The sequence below is a fragment of the Dermacentor silvarum genome, chromosome 3 (assembly GCF_013339745.2).
Source record: "Dermacentor silvarum isolate Dsil-2018 chromosome 3, BIME_Dsil_1.4, whole genome shotgun sequence".
Lineage (NCBI taxonomy): Eukaryota > Metazoa > Arthropoda > Arachnida > Ixodida > Ixodidae > Dermacentor > Dermacentor silvarum.
In genome coordinates this window covers 33,105,501-33,129,849 of record NC_051156.1, presented here as the reverse complement: position 1 = coordinate 33,129,849, position 24,349 = coordinate 33,105,501, and the positions used below count along the sequence as shown (strand labels likewise).

General features: G+C 45.1%; 1 pseudogene; it reads right to left on the bottom strand.

Moving 5' to 3' along the window:
- The window catches only part of LOC125944207 (testis-specific serine/threonine-protein kinase 3-like), a 260,227-nt pseudogene that overhangs the window by 69,956 nt on the left and 165,922 nt on the right, over nucleotides 1-24,349 (bottom strand).

The following is a 24,349-nucleotide window of genomic DNA, read 5'->3' as shown; positions in this document are numbered from 1 at the left end:
CCATTATTTTGCATTTTGCCCACATTCTTACATAATGTAAAGGCCACTGCTGGTAGGATTTCGATAGTTTGGTCAGGTGTAGTCATACAGAAAAGGAATGTAAACTTCCATGGCAATTATATGTCACAAGGCCTCTTCATGAAGGTTGCACCATTGACACATAGGTAGTACACAACTCTGAACCCTCAAAACGCTTGTCCCTTGTCTACTCTTTCTTTCGTGCCATGTCGGCTTTTTTTTTTTGGGGGGGGGGGAGGTTCTTAAATCATGTTCATATGCACCAATAGGCTTGTAAATGCCCTTTTATGTGAACTACAGTTTATTAAAAAGCTGTTGTTTCTTTGTGTGTGTTCATCTTAGCACTGCAAACAGCTTAAAATCTGCAAAACTAATGACAACTGGAAAGTTCGTGTGGTAACCTGATGAAATGGCACACACATTTCAAATAAACTTAGTTTATAGTCACTGCATATCTGTTCTTCTTTTGTGTTTGTCTTCAGTGCTGTTTCATCATATGTTTATTACCACACCAAACCATTAGCTGTTCCTACTTATGTATACATTCTAAAATGTTTACAGTGTAGAAGTTATGTGTGAGAATCCTGCTACCAGTGCTTGAAGGAAGTGCAGTAGGTGTTTGCAATTAATATACACTTTGTGGTAGTGATTGTAACTAGACCTAAGAAATGCAAGCCCAATTAAGTGGCTATTGCATTCACTCTAACCAAATCGTCATTTCTCCCATGCCAATGCACACAGGAAAATTCTCATGTTTCTGGTGTCTGTTTTCATAACATGTACTCACCTCGGATAAGGCTCAACTGTAACAGCAATTTTACACTTTACATTATAGGTGTGCTAAAGGGGACTACCAGTTAGGCTGTATTCGTAAATTATGCACTGCAATAGCAAAACGGACCCTGTTAACAAAAGAGGCAGCTTGGCAAGTCCGAGAAGAAACAAATTGGAAGACGAGTGTAGTGCTTGCGGTGAAGTTCGATCGCACCAGGCTCACGGTGATGTCTGAATGTTGACAAGACCTACTCGGGTCTACTGTTTATCTGGTCAAGAATGACTTCATTCTAAAGAAGCGAAAAAAAATAACCTTAGAACTTTTAAGTACTTCCCTGTCTTAACACATCCTGAATATGAGGGAACACACTGAAATCTTTCATACTACCACATTGATGCACAATACGACATTAAAAAAGAAAAAAAAACCATTTGGCCTTTATATTCTGCAGTAAAGTCAACCTAAGTCAGTCTAAGATGACTTAGTTTCGCTCTTAGTGTCCCTATGCTACGTATACTGAAAGGCAGTGGTTAAGCTGTTGCTTCATTCATAAGGGGCATCATGTCGAAGATGACATGTGCATGACAACTATAAGGACATGCCATGACGCATCACAGATACAGTAATTGTGCCATCTCTCATCTTCCATGGCACAGCTTGAGATAATGTAAAATTGAGTGTGGATTAATGTGGTGCTTCCATTGTGCTAATGCACACCAAAAGGCTGCTCCAGTGACAATGTGCATGCTGCATGCATAGATGCAGATTTATGTACTGTGTTCACGCTAGCTTTTCACATGTGTGGAAGCAGCAAGGGCTGCTGCCATTAAGATCTGAGGCTTAGATAGGCAAGGTGCTGAATGATGACCAACCTGCTCTATTATGTAGTCACTGTCAGGCTTAGCCCCAAATATGTTGCAATCTAGGCAGAACTACATTGCTGCACCTCACTGCAGCTCATTTTCAAGCATTAGGCATGTTGTTATTAATGTCTTGAAAGAGTGCTGCATTCACTCAAATGAATAGAGCTGTCAGCAAGGAATTTGTTGCCTGGAAGCTGATGGGCATTTCAGTAGTGCCACTGATGTGGTGGCACAGTGACTGTGAAAAAAAATGAGATGGGCAGCAATATGCACGTCAAGGTGATCACAACAGAGAAGAATAAACAACGAAATAATCTAATATTTGTGCATTTTTGCACAAGAAAGTAGAGAAGGGGCCCAATGTGAATCGACGGTTTTCAGCACACAGCAAGCTTGATGGCTTCTGTAGCCATATTGCAAACCAATTCAAGGGTGGCTACATGACAAAATATGCCACAGAGTTCACATGCCACAGAAATAATTTGCAGAGCCCTTCTACATGTGGCAGGGTTTACATTCATTGATCAGCGCATCAATGATAGAATGCGTGAACGTTGCTTTTGCTGCCCATGGGTACACAGGTGGCCATTTATTCTTTCATTGTTGTGAATGCAGCTATACCTCCAGTTTTTATGATGTGCATGAGATGGGAAAGGCATGTACAACTCTTGAAAGTGAGCTTCTGGAAATGTACTAATTAAGAAACACAGCTCCTGACATGCAAGCATGACATCTGTTTTTCTCACTGATAAAGAACGCAGACATTTAGAATAACCTATGAACCTTGTTAAGGTGAGATGTGGCTGCAGGGATCACTCACATACAAAACATTTAGTTGCGATATATCTTTTTGAATAACCCCAGAAAGCCTAAAACCCATTTTGCTAAAACAAAACAAAAAACAAACAAATAATAAAAAAAGATTAAAAAACAACTTAAACTTTGTCACCTAGAAAGTACATTTGTATCCTCCCCCCACCTGAAAAAAAGTCTTTATAACTTAGTAATTAATTATAAATTGACTATCTGAGCTACCTGCAATTTAAGCTATGGTTCAGTGTGTCGAAGACACTAGCGTGAATTTCGCAAACTTTCCCACCCTTACATCAGCATTTTGAGCTACCGAACTCTTGTGTGTCAAAAATGCCATGTTGGGCATTGTGAAGATAAACTAATATCTCCAAGTCTAACTCTTGTTCTGTCACTTGTTTTGCTTCTGTCCTCCTGGATTTTATGCTGGTTCTTTTTTTTTCTTTTATTCAAACAAAACTCGCAGCGCCATTGGCATTATTGCGAGGGGCATAATACAGAATAAAACAAATCGACAGAGTTTTGGCTCACAGCCTCAGCCGGTAACAAATTCCACTCCGATATGGTCCTCGGAAAGAAAGAAAACTTAAAAAGGTTAGTCCTGGGGGCATACTCCCGAACCTTGACCACATGGTCTCTTCGGGTGGACAAGTAATATGGAGGACGCAGATATGACGAGGCCTTGATTCCAGTTTGATTATTATATATAGCGTAAAAAAAGCTTGAGGCGAAGATTTTTGCGGCGTTTGCTTAGAGGAGTCCATCCTAGATTTCTTTTTCATTCCGTTGCACTATCAAACCGATTGTACCGCCCCAGGACATACCTTGCAGCACTAGACTGTATGCATTCCAACGCTTTAATTCGTACAGAATGGGATTGCACAGAATGGGATCTGTTCTAAAACAAAGCAGCTCTATTTAAAGCATGCCAATTACAGAAATGAATTGAGAATATATTTGAGTCAGTTTTGAGAATATATTAAGCTAGCACAAACAGGGCACTTATCACTGGAAAACACCAGAATGGTGGCGCTTGTTCTCTTGAGACCGAAATGATGCAATCGTGCTGCTGCATGAACTTTGGGAAATGTCACCCTGTTTTCAATGTGCTGCCCTTTTTGGTTGCATCGCTCGCACGCATAATAGCCAGTGTGGCCAACAATACATTTGACGTAGCTCCTTGCAGGAGCATCGCAAACCATGGCTCCAATGCTCACCCGAACATGAGCACCTCCTATGCTTAACCCCTCAGAGGTTAGGTCGGAGACTTCTTGCACATATGGCTCTAGGTAATCCTGCAGACATAGCGTCTTCCCTGCACCACAGTACACACTGACAAGAAATGGCGGTGATGCCTCCACATTTTTATGCGGCACAAAATGGACCAAAAGGCAAGCTGGCTACTTTTGTAAAGAGGGACTCCGTCAATGTTGCCTTGTAGCTTCAGTTCACTTGGAACTACTTGCCCCGGCTGCAACACTTGACGAATTCCTTCTGCAAGGCCAAAGTGCACAAATGAACCATTTTGCTCCACCTGAGCTTTGCGCTCAGTTTTCAAAACTGTCCTAGCATCTTTTGGAAGGTCAGAGATGCCTCTTCGCCGGCAGAAATCGAGGACATCGTTAATGCATGCATGCGTCATATTATGTTTGGAAGCAATTACAGCAAGCTCTTCACTTGCAGACAGTTGTTCGGAAAGTACATGAGAGAGCGTTAGACTACAAGTGAAGGCTATTCCCTCATCTGGCCCAGTGAAGCTGTCTGAAGCGAGAAAGTCATCAGACTCATCACTTGAATCGCTACCTTGGGGACCTCCTTTGTCACTTGAGCTGCTATCAGTCGCTGTGCTCACATGAGGACGTACCCGCACTATCTGATTGGCATTCTACAAAAGGAGCTTCTTGTCTACAGACGTCGTCAACAAAGGCTTCACTTCTCGAACGCTCGTTCAACCGTTTGAACGGAGGCTCACCACCGTCATCCATGGAAATTGAACTTCACGATTGTCTGCTGGTTCCCGGCTTCGGAGGCGAAAGTCGCTCTACACGAGAACTGTCGGCAGAGGTGAAGCTTGCAGCTTCGTCGTTGGACAAGGAAGGCCAACAAGCTGCGCGAGTCCTAGCTCATTCATTATCTTGTTGTATTCCTTTCTTACGACTCGACATTTCCTCCACTTGGAGGGCATGATGAGCGAGAGGGATGAGTCAGATGCCGAAACCGCAATGCTGTAGCCCGTGCCGAAAAACGCAAGACGACGGCGAGGCGAAAGCGTGGACAGCAGCAGTGCAGTGGGGCAGTCAGTCACAGCAAGGAGCAGCCGACCTGCCAACGCATGAGCCGAATTGAATCGAACCATGGAGGAAGAAAATTTTTTCCTGGAGGAAGAAAAATTTCTTCCTCCATGAAGGAAGTTTTTATTGCGATAGCAATTATATGGACACTTCAAGCAGATTTCTGCCGTCGTCGGCGTGAGGTTCCGTATAAAGTCCAAGGGCGATAAAATCTTGCAACCGGGCGCAAGGGGAACTGGCGACGCAATCTTCCACGCGAAAGGAGCAAAGCGGGAAGGAAGCGCGGAAGGGAGGGGGGGGGGGAGGTGGCTTCTACTCTGCCAACAAATGCGTTCATGTACTTTGCGCTTGCGCTTGGTTCTTTATTATGTTTGCGCCGGTACGGGCTGCCGGTGTTGTCGCGCGCACCGTATCTTGCAAGCGACCTCCAAACGGCTCTGACCTTTGTATGCTGTGCATTCGGCCGCTCAGTTTTCCCTTGAAGCGATAAACCGCACGAACCTTCGCTCGCTCGCTGCGGCAGCTGCGCTTGCTGCCAGCGTTTTGACAGTGGTTGTCTGCGGTCATCGAGTGTGATTATTCATGTGTGCTTGTGCGCGCTGACACCACGCTTGTTAATTCAGTTAGTAGTGAATGTGTCCAACTTTATGCAGCCGATAAAGCTACTATCCCTACTCCGAATAGCTCTCTGCTAATTCGCTATCGCCATTGATGCTTCGCCTTTCGGGCGAAACTGCGACATTTTTTTCCGTTCTTCCATGAAGCGAACGGATTTTTTAAAGGCCCGTTCGATTCGCCTGCACCACTGTGAACCAGTTCGCGCACCGATTCACGAAAAGCGCGGCACACGAAACAAATGCCGAAGTGCTGACCCGGTGCAGGTGTGTGTTTTGTCCGACCAATGTGCACGGCTTGCGTTAAATAGGTCTTGAGCTGCTGGTGTAATCGGCTTCGGAGACGTTAATATACCCGCGCTTGCCTAGACACGGCAGATAGCCGTAAGCTGGGTTTTAACGGCGCTTGTGCATGTGTGCTGTGTCGTCTGCTGCGCTGCTGCTTCGCACCTGTACCACAGTCTATTAGAATATAAGGTATGTGTACATTCTAGGACACTGTACCTGCACGACTGCACAAAGTCGGCACCGACAGTAGAAAGGGCGCAGCAAAATCGCGAACCAGCCCTGCACCTTTCCTGTATATTTTGAAACGAACGGCGGATTTCTCATAGGGTGTTCAAAGGCGCCATTGCTGCACCGCTGAAACGAATGAGCTGTTAATACAGGTGAATAGAACGTGTCAAAGCTACGTTCGATTCACCTACACCACCTGCAAACCGTAGCGAAGCAGCCACTAGTACACTCTACAGCCACGGAAAGCCGGATTGCGGATCGAATTAATACAAACATTAATATACATTTTTTTCGTTTTTGTCATTCAATGATTCTGGTGCGACCCACGCGACTTGAACGCGCTTCCCGGTATGCTTGTTTTTATTGCGTATCATCCGCCGTAATTAATGAAATAATAATGTACTTTTGCACTGGCGATTCGAGAGGTCACTCAAAAAAGAGAAAGAAAAAGAGAGCGTCGGTTCCTCGATTTCCTCTCTCTCCTTTCGTCCCGGAATTTGCACCATCGCCATCGCCATCGACGACAGCCTTGCCTTGTGCGCAACGTGGTAACCGAGGAGACTGAAGTCAACGTGTGCGTAAGTATGCATTTTTTAATACGAGAGTTTTCTTGTCGTGATTGTACCTTATGTGCATTCTCATCTACGGGTCAACGTCGTGTGCGAGTATTTGCGTAGTTAATGGCGCGTGCCAAATATGCAGCGAGCGCACGTGTGGCTAGGCCGATCGGTCGCGTACTACGTGCGCTCGAGATGAGTTCAATCATGCGCGCATGTTATATACTCCGGAATGGCATTGACTAGACCGCTTTTTTTGATGCACAGAAAGACGCTGGGCGTAGATTTCATGCACGACTTGCGCGATATAGCTACACTATAGATCTTGAATGAGGTCTGTCGGGGATCTATGCGCGTGTTACCCGGCCACAAGCACTTCATCTCCTGCATCGTTTAGGGCAGCGGAGTCTACACGCAACCGTGCCGGCCAGGAAATAAATTAGCCGTTTTCGCGAGAAATTCCGACGTCACTGCTGCGGTGGTGCCAAACAAAGCCATGTGGATTCTATGCGAACATTAAAGCACCTGAAAAATAATCTAAGAGACTTCTTTAGTGCTCGGCGTGGCCTAATGGCTCCCTGTTCGTCCAGTACGAGTGGTGCGTGTTAGTGCCACAATATGAGATCATGTAACACTTCGCTTCAGCCACGTGTTGTTCACAACTTAGCCTAAACTTTCACCGCCTTCCGCTAGCTTTGCTCTCCATGGGAGACGAGCTTAATTGTACCTCGTGCAAAAGGATACATGCTCTAATGAAACCGCCGATTTCGCATGCTTGCACAGAAAGCTCCAGCCTTATGCAGTGGATCGACCACATGAATCAAACGGCGCATGTAAATAGCGGAGCGCTTGTGGCACACGTGGATCTTTAGCAAAACCTCTAAAACAGATTCGGTGCATAGAAAAAAACTTCTCAATTGCAGCGTGCCCCGTACTAGACGCGGAGACTAGGCGCAGAATGGCTCCTTATACGCGCGGCGATTCTGATGTCATGCCAGCTTCCTTAGGCAGAAATTATGAGATAATGTGCAGCAGTCAACACGCTTCTCGGCAAGTCATGAGGTGGTTTACGTCAGTAGTAATAGTTCTGCACCTAACTTTTGCACCAATTGCTTATTCGTGACAGTCGCGTTTCCACACAGACGATTTTTGTTCTTCGTGAGACTGAAATTTCATTACATATACAAAATTCATGGGTGTTAAGTTTCGTTAAGTAGCTGGTCAGGGAGGTTTGCCGCATGTTGCCTGCTCCTGGAACATGTGGCAAACCTCCCTGACCAGCTGCTTTCTACAGCTGCAGCAGGCAGCGACACAAGTTTATGCTAGTGCTCTCAGTTGCAGCAGGTCACATCCCCACAAGTGAAGGCAGATTCTCACTTTTTTTTCTAAAAGCACCAGGCAATTAACTGTGGTAAGTGTCATACTCAACGAAGGCGACCCCAAAATGTGATCGTTCTGCAAAATTTGAGCAAGAACAGTGCAGTGATGAGTGCAAAACCTTTTTTCGAACAGGTGCAGCGAAATTATTCAGCACCCTGTAGAAGTTTGACGTACATATCACGGCTAACCTTATGCTCGGCTGTCTTAACTGACTGTTGAACTTGTACCTTGAACTCGTATATACCAAGTAAATCAAAAGAGTAGTATTGTCATCTCATTCAAACAGTTTAAGTTCAAGATTATGAGTTTATGAGGGCAGTAACTGCAATGTATTGTTGCAGCCCTTTCACTGTCTCATGGCTGTATTAAGTGCTCATATGCTAAATGTACCAATTACTGTACCACGCTTTCCTTTTGTTTTGACCTAATATTGTGTCGTATTAATACGGTTCTTTTTTCTCGTATTATTGCAACAGCTAACATTGGATAAGTAGGAATGACATTGTGTTGTACCTAATCCTTGTACCTGTGACCACTACCCTCTGTAACAAAAAAACCCTGATGGTATAGTGTCCCAGCTGTTATGTAACAAGCTTTAAAAATACACAGATAATTTTACACAAATAAAACCAAGTGCATGTTATTCAGAGTCCAGTTGAGAAATGGCCAGTAATTTATTAGCCCTTGGCACCTAATTAGTTATAGCTAACGCTTTTAATTTAGTCATCTATCTGTTAGGGTGTTGATCAGGAAGTTGTATGATATATTAGAGTGACATGCTTCTAGCAAGGTCCACATCATGTTTTTTTTCTCGTGGAGAGAAGCCTGCAAGTATGAAAACTGCCATGCGTCAATGCACTCGTGTGCAAAAGGTTGCTGTGCCATCCAACAGTCTCAGCGGGGAAAGTTAACTGTCCTTTCTGGGGTTTTACGTGCCAAAACCAGTTCCGAGGAGCTGTTGGGGAGCTGTTGGTGCATTGTGTAAAGAATATTTATGTTATTGTCAATGACAGGGCCAGCTTGCTTACCCACTAAGACAGTTTCAGGGCCCTGCAATTCCATGCACATGATCTTTTTCAAGTTTCATGGGGTGGGGGGGTTCATTGCCGGAAAAAATAAGCACACAATGTGTTCCTCACTGGAAACGGTTTGTTTTGGTGTCACTTATGATGCTCATCTCCCAAATTAACATCTTGACAATTAGAACAAATAAAAAGTTGGCTCATTGCTTTGCTACTTGGATGACGTGCATCATGAATACTAGCACTTTTTCAACCAAACTCCAAAGAACATGCACTTTGTTTTGTTTGTGTAGACTTAACAGTAATTTACTGATGCAGAAGTACTTTTCTCTTTAGTGTCCCTTTAAGACCACGGTGGTCAGGACCAACACAGTTCGTTTGCCTCCCCCCCCCCTTTTTCTTTAAAGTTTGTGTATGATGCACTCTGGTATAGCTGTTGAAAATGTTGCAATTATTGTTGACAAGCACCATTGTTGCACATACAGGAAAGTAATCAAGCCTTCGCTGTTTATTATTATGCATAATTTTTCCCCGCCTAGCTTGCAATGCCTACATCTGTAAAATTAGCAATAGCTTGAATATTAACAGCACTCTTGTCATTTTATGGCTGATATCTTGCAGGTGTAAACCTGCCTTAGAAGGTTGCATAGTTTGTTAAACATCTAACTTTAAAAACTGTGCACCAAGAGGCTTGCACCTTTTGGCCAGTTTGAATGTTGCCATCCCAAGTTATACCAAATGCAATCTGCATTTTTGCATTGAAAGGGGTTTGTAATAATAAATGATTCATTGTTTATTGAGATTTGCAGGTGCTTGACTGTCTCCGATATGTCATAACATTGACTGTTGGTGGCGGTGGGTGCAACTGAAAACTTGCAAAGAATATAAAAACAATGACAAACTAATTCTTTAGTGTCATTCTACAGTTCCTGAGTTATGTTAACTTGTACCACTGATACTTTGACGTCATCAAAGCTGTGCCAGCTTGTTCACAATGTCTGCGCAGTTTGCTTTGGGCATTCACAGAGGTCACAAATATCTTATTCGTGACATTTGTCCGTTGAATGTAGCCTGCACAGCTTAACAGGTTGCTTGTCGTTCTAGTGTCTATTATAATCTGTTTTGAATATTTTTACTTTGTTCAAAGGCACTTATGACAAGGCAAAGAGGAGGGCCAAGAAGGCGGAATGCGAGTTGGCTGTGGACACCACGGAGCTGTCGGGTAATTGCTAGTGTTTTTTGTTTTTTTATGCTCATGCTTATGTGAAAGGGGAAGGCAAACTTGGAGCAGGGTTACATTTACAGAGCAGTCGCTCTGCCAACTGGGCTGACCAGGAAGCTAGAGGTGACAGCTTCAGGCTAAAGTGGCAAGTCGAAGTGCATGCAACAAAGTTTTTTTCTGGAAAAGCTGCCGGTTTGAGGGGTTGAGTCTTATAAAAGATGCGACTTATAGACCAGAAAATATGGTACTCCCCATTAGGACACAATAGAATGGTTCCACCTCTCCTTCTATTGCTGGAGGTACCCTTGAAAGTCTTTAAATACCTATGAATTTTTGTCACCGAGACCTGTACAAATCCTGATACTTTGCATTTACCAGAGTGCTCTGAAACAACCAAATATGCCATAAATCTACCGCTTCTGCTGTGAAGTAAATATTTTTGTGTTTCAGCGATGCTGCTGCGGGTGCAGCTGAGGCATGAAGTACGGGTCGTGTCTGAGAGGCTGGATGAAACTGAGCCTCTTAACAAGACCCGTGCAGTGTCTCAGCCTGCCTTGTCGACGGTGCCTCCAGTTCTTCCTCGGCTACCTGCCGACAATATTAAAGAATTAGAGGCAGCCGTGCGGGATGAGGCTGTGGCTGCCACCTTGGTTTGTACTGCCCTTTTATTTGTAATTATGAGGCTATGTAACATGTGGAAGTTCTGTGCTGTTTCATGAAACATGGTGTGGGTTCTATGTGAAGGAACTTTGCATCGCACACACTAAAGAGTTCATGGAAATAATTTGTTCCCTGCTGTATAGTTTCTAATGACATATTTGGACTGGACCTTAGTTTCTTTAACATGCATCTAAGCGTACACTAGTGTTCTTGCAATGAGACCTCATCGAAATGTGACCCTGACTGCCGGAATCAAATCTTTCACCTCGAGCTCAGCACCGCAACGCCATAGGCACTGAGCTGCCATAGTGGCTTGCTGAATCGGTGATTTCCAACAGCTCTCCGTAGAGATACATTCATGAAGCAGGAGTAAATCGTTAAGTTAATAAAAATCTATTGCTGATATAAAATGCAAACTGTGGCAGCTTTCTATAGAAGGACACAATGTAGAGCACTTGTGAATAAATTCTTTTTGTTAGACGAGTTGGCACATCGTGAATGATAAATAGCAGTGCAAACAAGTGGGACACAGTACAGGAAAAGGGGTGCAATGATGTTCTGTATATACTGTATTTACCTCATTTTAATCTACAGTTTTGTTTTCTAAATAATAGAGTTTGAAAATTGCATTGCAGTCGGATATGTAATGAAAACCACATTTGCAGCAAGTCTAGTGTACCTGTTGTCGAATTGCCTGATTGCACTAACATTTTTTTTTCTTGTGCTACAAGCCCATGAAACAAACTCCTAAACTATCCAGTTTCATGCAATGGTTCAAAGCATTTTCTAGAGCACTAGCAATTACTTTAAGAATGTAAACCCACATACCCTGTGGCCCCTGTTACTTTTTATTCCACTACTCTGATTTTTCTGTGCTTTGTTTTATCTACCACTATTCTACATTATGTAAGAGAATTTATGCCCTTCATATTGAATAAGTGAAATACCCTATTTACTTATGTAATGGACACGCTCGCATAATGAACGCACCCCCAACTTTCGTCGTCAAAATTTCAAAATTTTTTTCTCCCGCGAAATAAACACACCCTGAACTTGCTGCCGTGAAGTAGGAGAGACACAGTACGATGCGGCGTCCGATATGGCATTCAGTGGGTACGATTGTATCAGACGCTGAATTGTACGTGTGTCTCCTACTTTTATAGCGGTAGCATCATATGGACACTCCAGGTGCATTTTTGAAGTCGGCGCCAATGATCGCGGCTTTATCCCGCGTTGGAGGGAAGAAAGCGGGTAGGAAACGCGCCGTATTTCGTCGTGTGCATGGCGCCGTTGGGAGGGGAGGGAGGCGGCACAGCAACTGCACATTGCACGGCCGGGCGTGCCCTATCTTGAAAACGATATGCGTCGGAGGCTGAGTCTAGGTGCGACGGCAGCTTATACTTTTGAGCGTACTCCGTTATCGCCGCTCAGTTTGCGTTGAAGTGATACATGGCATGAAGGTCACTTCGCTCGCTGTTGCTGCAGCGCTTCCTCACACCAGCATTTCGACTGTGAGTGTCCGCGGTCATCGAGTGTGATTGGTTCATGTTTGCCTGTGCGCGCTGACACCATGCTGGTTAAATTACTTTGGAAGTTTATACGGGCGATAGAACTACTATCCTTACTTTGTATAGCTCTCTGCGCATTTGCTATCGCAATCGATGGTTCGCCTTGCGGACGAAATTGCGGCTTTCTTTCAAACAAATCACTCAAAACAAATCATTCAAAATTTTACCCTGCATAATAAACGCACCCCCCCCCCAACTTGCGCATATTTTCAAAGGAAAAAAAGTGCGTTCGTTATGCGAGTAAATACGGTATTGTAATGGGGGTGCCCCATTTTCCATGCCGTAATGACAAGGGTTGGGAAAGTTGGTCAAATTGCGAACAGCTCGAACCATTGCATTGAACATTCATGGCAAAAACAGATGCTGGCCATAGAGAGAACATGGCCCCCGTGAAGGGGTGATAGCATTGCTTAATGTTTTTTCACCTTGGTTGCCATCCGTTTTGCTTTTTGACAGGCTTTTTCCCACCCAGTTTAAACCCACAATGAATGTAATGCAGACCAAAATAGTGTTGTTGAAGGGGTTATATGTTCTGCCTTCCCCATGAAGCCTTGTTCACTGACATAGTCGTTGGCCATATGCCTGTTGTAGCTAAATAAAAATCAATAATAGTCAGTGAACAAGGCTTCTGTGTAGAAGCCAAAACATCCTTTCGACAAGCAAGTCGAAGCAAGTGTCAAACCTTCCGATGTCTTACGTGGTTGCCTTCTGTGCCATGATGTTATGAGAGGGAGAAAGCTAAACGAAACCTGGCTGTAGAAAAACTAGTATAAATGAGGTATTTAGTGCACTCTGGGGTTTGCTAGTATATTTCTGGGGTTTTAGAGTCCGGAACCTTCACGTAAAGGGACAGACAACTGCTCGGAACATGAATTGAGAAAACCGTTTGTGCAAAAATGACCTATGCTACTGGTTAAAATAAGCCATGTGTTTCTCATTAAATGGGGATTTATATTTTTAATTCTTCCCCAAAAGTTGCGAAAAATGACCCTTGGCGCGCCACATGGCAAAAACATGAAGATGCATAAGTGGCCTGAAGAGGAGGGCAAACTGGAACAACTTGGTATTGATTCATGGTAAATAAGGAACAGCGCACTGAAAACGTAGACGAAGGGAGACTTGACACACCACAAGTGCTGACTTTCAACTGGAAAACTTATTGAATGAACGAGTTTATGAACACTTGAGCTGTGCATGCACTTGCAAGGCAGTGAACAATTCATGACATGCACTCGTGGTTAGATCAGGTGATACTAAACAAGAATGAATTTAAAAAAAAACATCACACTGCTCGGCTGTCAACGATTTGCGGGGTCTAAAAAGGAAATTTCTCTTTCTTGGAAGAATATTGTAGGCTGACTAATGCAACCTGGTCCTGCTTTCTGTATTCTATAGTCCTCGCCAATTTCATGAGTAAATTGGTCTGTGTGGCGAAAAAGATTCTCGGTCTGAGAGAATTCTGCAATGCACCCGAATTGCCAAAAGCGAGGCGCAAACAGTGCAATTTGGTGCTCCCTGAGGCGCACATTTACACACCGCCCTGATTGTCCCACGTACACTCGGCCACTGGTGAGGGGGTCGCTGTACACGATTGCAGTGGCGCAAGGCACACGCATATTAGTGTGCCTTACAGGGCAGACTTTTTTGCATTTGCACCTTTCTCCACACATTTTGTAACTGCTGTGCAGATGCTACCCACTTTCTGGCTGAAAAAAAATCTATGCCATGCCACGATCCCCTCCGCCCCCCCCCCCTTTTTGTTTCAACCTGTGCGAACGCTAGTGTCCATAGTATGCTTCAATTCTTGCACGAACTTTCCACAACACAGCATGCTATTGGCGTCTTAAGGAAAGCTTGTGCGAAGAGTAAAGTTTGGAGAGTAAAGATGCGGCACCAAGAAGCAAGCCGTTAGCCATACATCCACTAGCGTTCGCACAGGTTGAAGGGGGGGGGGGGGGGATCGTGGCATGGCATAGATTTGTTTTGTTCTTTTCAGCCAGAAAGAAAGTAAGTAGCGTCTGCCCTGTAAGGCACACTAACGTGTGTTTCCCTTGCGCCACTGCAATCGTGTACAGGATCCCTCTCACCTGTGGCCGAGTGTACGTGGGACAATCGGGGCAGTGTGTAAATGTGGGCCTCAGGGAGCACCAAAATGCACTGTTTGCGCCTAGCATTTCGCAATGCATTGCCATGACTGAGAATGCACTGCAGAATTCTGTCGGACCGAGATTCTTTTTCGCCTCACAGAACAATTGACGCATGAAATTTGCGAGGCCTATAGAATACAGAAAGCAGGACCAGGTTGCATTAGTCAGCCTGCAATAGTCTTCTTAGAAGAAATTTCCTTTTTAGACCACGCAAATCGTTGACAGCGGAGCAGCGCGCTGGTTTTTATTTTTGTTAATTCATTATTGTTTATTATCACCTGATCTAACCACGAGTGCATGACATAAATTGTTCACTGCCTTCCAGGTGTATGTGCAGTTCAACTGTTCATGAACTCGTTCATTCAATAAACTTACTAGTTGAAAGTCCGCACTTGGGGTGTGTCTACGTCTCCCTACGCTTTCAGGACACTGTTCCTTATTTACCATGAATAAGAGGCCTATCACATGGCTTTCTATTATTGTATGGGTTTCATGGTATTCTTATTAGTATTGAAATGCAGTCCACATTTTTCTGTTATATTTTTTTTACCTTACAATATGCTGATAAGCCTTCGTTTGTAGTGAAAGTGGCACTGCCTTTGTTTTTGATGAGTTGGCTTGGTAAGTCTATCGACAGAATAATAACGGGGGCCAGGCAGCCATGATGTAGGTGTGTATTTGGGGGGAAAACGCTGTACAAATGTAAGAAGGTCTGTACGACAATGCAAACTTATTGTACCAGCTTTATATCTTCAAAAGTGGTTGAAAAGGCCAAAATGTAGGCAGTTAACTGCAGTTGCACTCACTCCTGTGAAGCAGAATGATAGGCTGCTTTCTCAATTTGCGAAGCTGCAGGTGCAAACATTGCTGAGGGTTAACTTTTGGTTACCACAAAACTACGTCTTTAAAAACTGGTTGTCAGTCGCTTTAACGTAAAATGTGAAGGTCTGAAAATATCATGTCGGTATGCCTTTAAGCTGTTTTGTGCCACACGTATGTAGATCTGGCTTTCCTGCACTCTAATGTCACATCCCCTAATTATGCATTGGGAATTTGCATGGGAGTAGAGTTGGTGCGCTTACAAGTGATAGTGAAAGCTTGGAGAGGTAGTTACTATGAAACATAGTTACTGTGCTAAGGGTTATGAAACACAAACATGAAATGCACAGAACAGACAAGACCTGATGCACTTCGTGTTTGTGTTTATTCCAGTAACGCTAAGGTGTTGTAGAGCACATTTACAATTAAAGGGCATTGCATCACAAACCTCTTCCAGCAAAAATGTTTTGCTTTGCACTCAGCTAAAAATTCACTTCACTTGGCAATAAATTATATTCTGGTAGTATTGGGTAGATTTTTCAACTTGAAAACATTGCCGCATACAATGCTCATTTCCACATCTCTGGCAATTTTTGTCTTTTGCAGCGCAAGCACCTCCTGCAAATAGGAGGGAAGTCACTGTGCGAGGTGGCATCGTACGCCATGAAGGCTGTAATGGCGCACCCCGTCCAAGTGCTTTACAGCCTTCATAGCAGGAAGGGGAAGAGGGCATTCATCAATTTGAAGTTATGCCGGATAGTCACAGGTAAAGCTTCCTCAGTCATCCTTTTGCATTGTTGAAGTATTGTGTGTACAGCCGAACTCCTCTACCGCGAAATGGCTTGCATAACAAGAGGTTGTCCTTGCCAAAATCGTGTCTTTCATATAAATTGTCAACTTCTACAACGAAGAAATTTGGGCGTCCCTGTTGGCTGATTTCATTTTTTACAATGAAAGCCACATACTGAGTCACCACTGCCCTTGCAGAAATTGCGAAAGTGTGCTCTGCACTAGCACCAATGGCAGCTTAGGTGAATTGCTTGACGAGCATGCCGATGAATTGCATCACACCAGGCAGCTTACACGTTTAGCATAAGCGGGTGAGACAGTTGAATATGTCTCGGTTAGTAAAGACATCGTGTGATCATCACTGATGACGTTAACGCTATGTTAGGGTGAAAAACAAGAATGCCAACGAAGGCAACAGGGATGAAGATCCTGTAAATGGATCAAGAATTTTCATGGCGGGGAAGGCGATAGCATTTAATTATCCGCAGCATTATTTTGCGTATCCTGCATTTCGCCGCTGAGCATGCTGTGAACCTCGGATTCAATAAGGTTGGCTGCGGTTGCAAATTCTGTCAGATAAACTGTGTGCTAAAGACTTAGCAACTTATTTCACTAAGTCTCTTGAAGGTTTTCTTTTGTTGAATGAGTTTGCCTGCTCTATTGTGGGTGATCTTTACGGTGCATGCTGTATGTACTAATTGTGGTCTTTGCATGTTTCTGTGCAGATGTCATCTGTGTGAAAGGGGGGGGGGGCGACCTGACACAAGCACACGACTTCATTAAGTGGTTGCCAGGGTCTGTGGACAGCGGTGGTGGCAGGAAGAGGCGTTTCACAGAAACGTTTGCAGCAGAGCAGCCCGATGATCCCTCCCTTCAGGGCAGGAATCATTGCCTGCCCACTGCTGCCCTCTCCCTGCCCCACCCTTGCCCTCAGGTCCCTGGCAAGTCCACCGTCGGCCCCTCCTGTCCGGCTACTGCTGCCCCTGCTCCTTCCCCTGCTGCAGCCCCTGCCGCCCCTGCCCCTCCTCATGCTGCTGCCCCTGGAGCTGAGCACCCCTACTGATGCCTGCATCAGTTCAAGAATTGTATTGTAAATAGTAAAATAGTACTGTAAATAGTATACTTAATAAAATATATTTTCGTTTACGCTTTGCGTGTGTCTGCAGGAAGTTTCCTTCCCGCACTTATTTCCATCACATTTTCTTCACTACTAATTGTACAGGCAGTAAGCTAGCATACAAGCAACAGAATGGCTAAGTACAGGCTATGCTTGAAACACACTGGATGCAAAATGGCTGAGCACCGGATATTCTTGAAACTCATTGGGTACAAAATGGCTAAGCACTCGGTATTCTTGAAACACGTTGGATACAGAATGGCTGAGCACTGGGTATTCTTGAAACACGTTGGATACAGAATGGCTGAGCACTGGGTATTCTTGAAACACGTTGGATACAGAATGGCTGAGCACTGGGTATTCTTGGAACACATTGGATACAGAATGGCTGAGCACTGGATGTTCTTGAAACATGTTGGATACAGAATGGCTGAGCACTGGACGTTCTTGAAAGACTGGATACAGGATGGCTGTGCACTGGCTCTATGCTTGAACTACATTGGATTCTACAATGGCAAACTGTACGGCCAATCTTGGCTCGAACAGTGGGTGAACCTTGGATCGGGTTGCACTTTGCCATGATGCCAGGATTGGGCCAAAGTTAGTACCAATTTCTGCGAGCATTGGACCATGCTTGGGTACAAAATGGCTAAGCACTCGGTATTCTTGAAACACGTTGGATACAGAATGGCTGAGCACTGGGTATTCTTGAAACACGTTGGATACAGAATGGCTGAGCACTGGGTATTCTTGGAACACATTGGATACAGAATGGCTGAGCACTGGATGTTCTTGAAACATGTTGGATACAGAATGGCTGAGCACTGGACGTTCTTGAAAGACTGGATACAGGATGGCTGTGCACTGGCTCTATGCTTGAACTACATTGGATTCTACAATGGCAAACTGTACGGCCAATCTTGGCTCGAACAGTGGGTGAACCTTGGATCGGGTTGCACTTTGCCATAATGCCAGGATTGGGCCAAAGTTAGTACCAATTTCTGCGAGCATTGGACCATGCTTGGCCCAGTGCTGTCGTGCTGCCTGGGCGATCATTCGTTCAAATGTGGCTGGCGCATTGCAAAGACCAAAAGGCATTACGTTGAATTCGAAAAGGGCATCAGATGTTGCAAACACCGTCTTCTCTTTGTCGGGCTCATGCATCTGGATCTGCCAATATCCAGAACGCAAGTCGAGGCTCGAAAAGTATTCGGCACCTTGTAAGGTATCCAAAGCATCGTCAATACGGGGCTTATGATATACGTCCTTACGGATATTTTTGGTGTTGCAAACACCGTCTTCTCTTTGTCGGGCTCATGCATCTGGATCTGCCAATATCCAGAACACAAGTCGAGGCTCGAAAAGTATTCGGCACCTTGTAAGGTATCCAAAGCATCGTCAATACGGGGCTTATGATATACGTCCTTACGGATAATTTTGTTTAGTGCCCTATAATCGACGCAAAAGCGTACCGAACCGTCCTTTTTTTAACTAGGACAACAGGAGACGACCAAGGGCTTGCTGAAGGCCTTATAACGTTCCGTGCGAGCATGTCGTTGACTTGGTCTTCTATACCTTTCCGTTCAGCAGACGATACACGGTAAGGGCGGCGACGAATGTCGCGGGATCCGTCGGTTTCGATGTGATGAGCGGCCACGGTTGTTTTACCCAAGCCATCCGAACACACGTCAAAGCAAGATTGGTGTTTCCTTAAGATGGTCAGCAAGGCATCAGTCTGAGGTGGGCTCAGATCTGAACTCACAATGGCCCTGAGAGCACTGGGTGAACCATCCGTGGGCGTACACTCGGCGAAGAAGGAAACAGGTGAAGCAGTGACGACACATACTGGTGCTGCGTCGATAAGCATGGCAACAGTGGACCCCTTCGGCAGCAGAAGTGGCTCTGATGTCGTGTTGTAGGTGGTCAGACTGGCGCAACTGCGGGAGAAACGCACTAGACAAGAAGCGATGGCGATTCCCCGAAAAATGCAGCGCTGAGAAGGGGAAACCACTGCGTCGCCGTCGATATTTTCGCTAGATCTAATGGTGAGAATACGGGCTTCGCCGGGTGGAAGAACAAAATCTGCCGCTGTGACAAGGTGGGGCGGCGAGGAATCGGCAGCGTCAGAGAGCTCGGTGTCAGTAATATGTATAAGTGGTTGTCCGCATGAAATGACACCAGATGCAGCTGACAAGAAATCCCAGCCTGAGATGATCGGATGAGCACACGACGAAAGCACAGTAAACTGTATATGATGGCAAATTCCGTTGATGAGGACATGGGCAGTACACTGTCCGGTAGGGTAAATGGGACTGTCATTGGCGCCACATAAGACCGGACCAACATACGGAGTTTGCACTTTTCGTAGACGGAAGCATAGGTCGCGATGAATAGCAGAGATGGCGGCGCCAGTGTCAATAAGAGCGTCGACAGAAACACCTTCCACGCAAACAGCCAGTAAATTAGTCGGGCGAGCAGGAGGAATTGGGACAGTTCGCAAACAAGCAGTTTTTCCTCCAAAAACTGCAGCGTGTAGTTTTCCGGATGGTTGTCGAAAGAAGGGCAGGTAGGACGCAGGGGCGTGAAGTACGGCGTAACGGAGATGGGGAACAACGACGGGGGGAGTGAGAAGACCGGGACATGTGTTGGGACAACGGAGGTGGGGGCGAGCGACGTGACGAGGATATATAGGGTCCTGGAACGTAGGCGTCCGATCTGGGCACATTGTCTCTCTCATAGGCGGAATAGCCACGTCGTTCATCAAGCTGGCGCCGGCGGCAGAAACGAGAGATATGACCACGTATGCCACAGTAGAAACATACTGGGCGGGAAGGGCGCCAGGTAGAGTCGTATGTTTGCACGGGGGCCTTCGCTGCCTTCGAGGCCAGGTGGTCGCAGACAACGGTGGCAGGTGCAGATGGAACTGGTACCGCAGGCCGCGAAGCAATCTCGGCCTAAGAAGGTGCACAAACAGGCGCAGGGGACCGGGCATGTGTGACACTTGGCATGGACGCCAGTTCTTCTTTAATGATGTCGCGCAAATTGGGAGGAGGAGCGCGCAAAGACGCAATGGCGGTGTTGGGCGGAGCATGGCCGTGAAGCTCCTCTCGCACAATGATGCGGATGAGTGCTCGCAATTCGTCGTTGTCGGTAAGGTGAGCGTCGCAGGAGGCGCGTGGAAGACGAAAGGAGCAGATCGTGGCAAGTCGTTGGCAAGTCGTGATGATGTCACTAACGGAAGTGGGGTTCTCAAAAACAAGGGCGTGAAAAGCAACGGAGTTGATGCCCTTCAGGATATGGCGGATACGTTCCACTTCGGGCATGTCAATCTGAGCGAGACGGCAGAGAGCCAGAACGTCTTCAATGTAAGAGGTATATGATTCCTCGGCTCCCTGGACGCGGGTAGCGAGCTTCTGTTTCGCTATTTCGGGGCGCCCAGCAGATGTGCCAAATATCTGTCGCAGCAGCGCCGTAAATACTGGCCAATCATGGAAGTCGCGCTCATGGTTGAAAAACCAAGTTTGGGTGACCTGCCTCAGGTAGAAGGCAACATTGCGGAGCTTGTGTGACTCGTCCCGATGGTTGCAAGCGCTCACCCTGTCGTACTGGTCAAGCCAGTCTTCCACGTCTTCGCGACGAAGGCCAGAAAAAACCTGAGGGTCGCGTTGCGGTGCGGTGACGGACCAAATAGGCCCAGCTGGCGAAGCTGAGGTGGTGGCAGCAGTGGATGTTGGGGTTTGTGCCATGACTGGTGTTGGCGAGCACAACCGTCGACCAGAGCGGAGCTCCAGGGCTGACCGGTAGAGCAAGAGGACGGGGATATCAACGCACGCTCCACCACTTGTGAGACGACGCCCGGGACGAAGGCAGAGCTCTTCTATTGTCCCACAGCGCGAGACAGCCCACGAACACCAACCCGACAAAATGAGGATGATTATGAGGATGGGTATATACACATGAAGACGATGATGAACTCCACAATTAGCGCTCACAATATATATATATATATATATATATATATATATATATATATTGCCGATAGCTAGTGGGTTTATACTAGTCAAGGTGCCACAAAATTAGGAAGGCCCACTAAGCGTCAACAAAGTCAATCCCTCACCAGAACAGGAATTCGCCTCCCTGGTGGAGTATTCGGCCGCTACCTCCATGATGACTCCAACAATTTACCCATGGCCCTCAGTCCCCAGCGGCTGCGGAGCACCTGACCGAGGCGGCGGTCACACCTGCTACGCGGCAGAGGGTGCCAAGAATCTCTGGGTCGGGACAGGCCACCGATGGAAACTGAACCTGGCAACGTTGAACACGCGCACCCTATCAAGTGAGGCTAGCTTAGCAGGTCTATTTGAACAATTATCGTGTATTGCCTGGGATATTATTGGCCTTAGTGAGGTGAGAACAACTGGTGAGGCTTACACAGTGCTGACTAACGGCCACGTCCTCTGCTACAGAGGTCTCCCAGATAGGAGAGAATTCGGAGTAGGATTTCTAGTCCATAACGACAAAGCGGGCAACATTGATGAATTGTACAGCATTAATGAGAGGGTAGCAGTCGTCGTAATAAAGCTGAATAGGAGGTATAGAATGAAGGTTGTACAAGCCTACGCCCCAACCTCCAGTTACTGTGATAAAGAAATAGAACAGTTTTATGAAGATGTTGAATTAGCAATGAGAAAGGTGCAAACTCGGTATACTGTAGTCATGTAGTCAATGAAAAAGTGGCAAAAGAGCAGGCTGGCGAGCAAGCAATTGGCAACTGCGGCATCGATTCTATGAACACTAGAGGAGAGATGTTGGTATAATTCGCGGAAAGGAATAGGCTCGGGATAATGAATACCTTCTTCAAGAAGCGCAGCAACAGGAAGTGGACGTGAAAAGCCCAACTGGAAGACAAGGAATGAAATAGATTTCATACTCTCTGCCGATCCCAGCATAGTGCAGGATGTAGAAGTGTTAGGTAGGGTAAAGTGCCGTGACCATAGGTTAGTGAAGTCTAGGATTTCTCTCAATTTAAAGAGAGAAAGAATAAAGTTAGTCATGAAGAAACAGGCCAACCTAGACGCAGTAAGGGTAAAAGCAGACCAATTCAGGCTGGTGCTCGCAAACAAATATGCACCTTTAGAACAAGAATATGTGCTTACAAAAAGCTGTTAGGTTCATCTGTCGTCGTTATGATAGATATTTCTCACCCTCTTCCAACCTTTCTGACCTGAATCTAATCACACTCCAGAAACGTCGCCACTTTGATTGTTTAAAGTTTTTCCACAGTTATGTAAATTCACCACATTGTTCTTCTCAAGATTAGATTACATTTTCAGCCCCCTCGAATACTCGACAATATCATGCTCTAAATATAGTTCCGTACAGTTCTCGTTCAGACGTGTTTTTGCACTGTTTTTTTCCTCACACGATTCAGTGCTGGAATGCTTTGCCCGGAAATGTATGTGAATGCTCTTTAGATGAATTTCTCACTGGTATTTCACAGTTGTAATGTATATGTCTATTTCATTGTTCTTTTCCTACTCCTGCTATAGCCAAATTTTAGCTGCAGTATGTATAAATAAATAAAATAAAAATAAAATAAATAATATAAAGACAACATAGAGGTAATAAATGAAACCGTAACATGTTTGATCTCAGAAGCAGCAATTGAAGTGGGAGGTGAGGCACCAAGGCAACCAGTAGGTAAGCTCTCCCAAGAAACAAAGGACCTAATAAAGAAACAACAGAAGATGAAAATGTCCGACTCAAGAGATCAGATAGAATTCGCTGAACTGTCGAAACTGAACTACAAGAAGAAAGTAAGGAATATCCTAAATTATAACGTGGAAAAGATGGAGGAAGCAGTGAAATATGGACAGAGCATGAAATCAGTGAAAAGAAAACTAGGCGTAGGACAAGGCAAAATGTATGCACTGAAAGATAAGCAGGGTAATATCATCAGCAATTTCGATGATATAGTAAAAGCGCTGGAAGAATTCTATACTGACCTGTGCAGTTCCCAGAGCAGCCAAGCTACTTTCATTCGAAGTAGTGATGACCAGGATACAGAGGCCCCTTCTATAACTAGCGATGAAGTTAGAAAGGCGTTGAAAGATATGACCAGGGGAAAAGCTGCTGGAGAAGATGGAATAACAGTCGATTTAATCAAGGATGGAGGAGATATCGTACTTGAAAAGCTTGCGGGCCTTTATACGCAATGCCTCACGACTTTAAGTGTACCAGAAAGCTGGAAGAACGCCAACATTATACTCATCCATAAGAAGGGAGACGTTAAAAATTGAAGAATTATAGACCCATTAGCTTGCTCTCAGTATAGTATAAAATATTCACCAAGGTAATTTCAAATAGAATCAGGGCAACACTTGACTTCAGCCAACCAAGAGAACAGGCTGGCTTCAGGAAGGGATATTCTACGACGGATCATATCCATGTCATCAACCAGGTAATATAGAAATCTGCGGAGTACAATCAACGTCTCTATATGGCTTTCATAGATTATTAAAAATTTTTTTGATTCAGTAGAGATACCAGCAGTCATAGAGGAATTACGTAACGAAGGAGTACACGATGCATACGTTAATATATTGGCAAATATCTACAAGGATTGCACAGCAACCTTGGTTCTCCACAAGAAAAGTAGAAAGTTACCTATCAAGAAAGGGGTCCGGCAAGGAAACACAATCTCCCCCATGCTATTCACTACATACTTAGAAGAAGTATTCAAGCTCTTAGACTGGGAAGGCTTAAGAGTGAGAATCAACGGCGAATATCTCAGCAACCATCGGTTTGCAGATGACATTGCCCTTTCCAGCAACAATGGGGATGAATTACATCAAATGATTAAGGACCTTAAACGAGAAAGTGTAAGAGTGGGGTTGAAGATTAATTTGCAGAAGACAAAGATAATGTTCAATAGCGTGGCAAGGGAACAAGAATTCAGGATCGCCAGTCAGCCTCTAGAGTTTGCAAAAGAGTACGTTTATCTAGGTCAATTACTCACAGGGGACCCTGATCATGAGAAAGAAATTTATAGAAGAGTAAAATTGGGCTGGAGTGCATACGGCAGGCATTACCAAATCCTGACTGGGAGATTACCACTGGTGTTGAAAAGAAAAGTGCACAATCATTGCATTCTACGGGTGCTGACATATGAGGCAGAAACT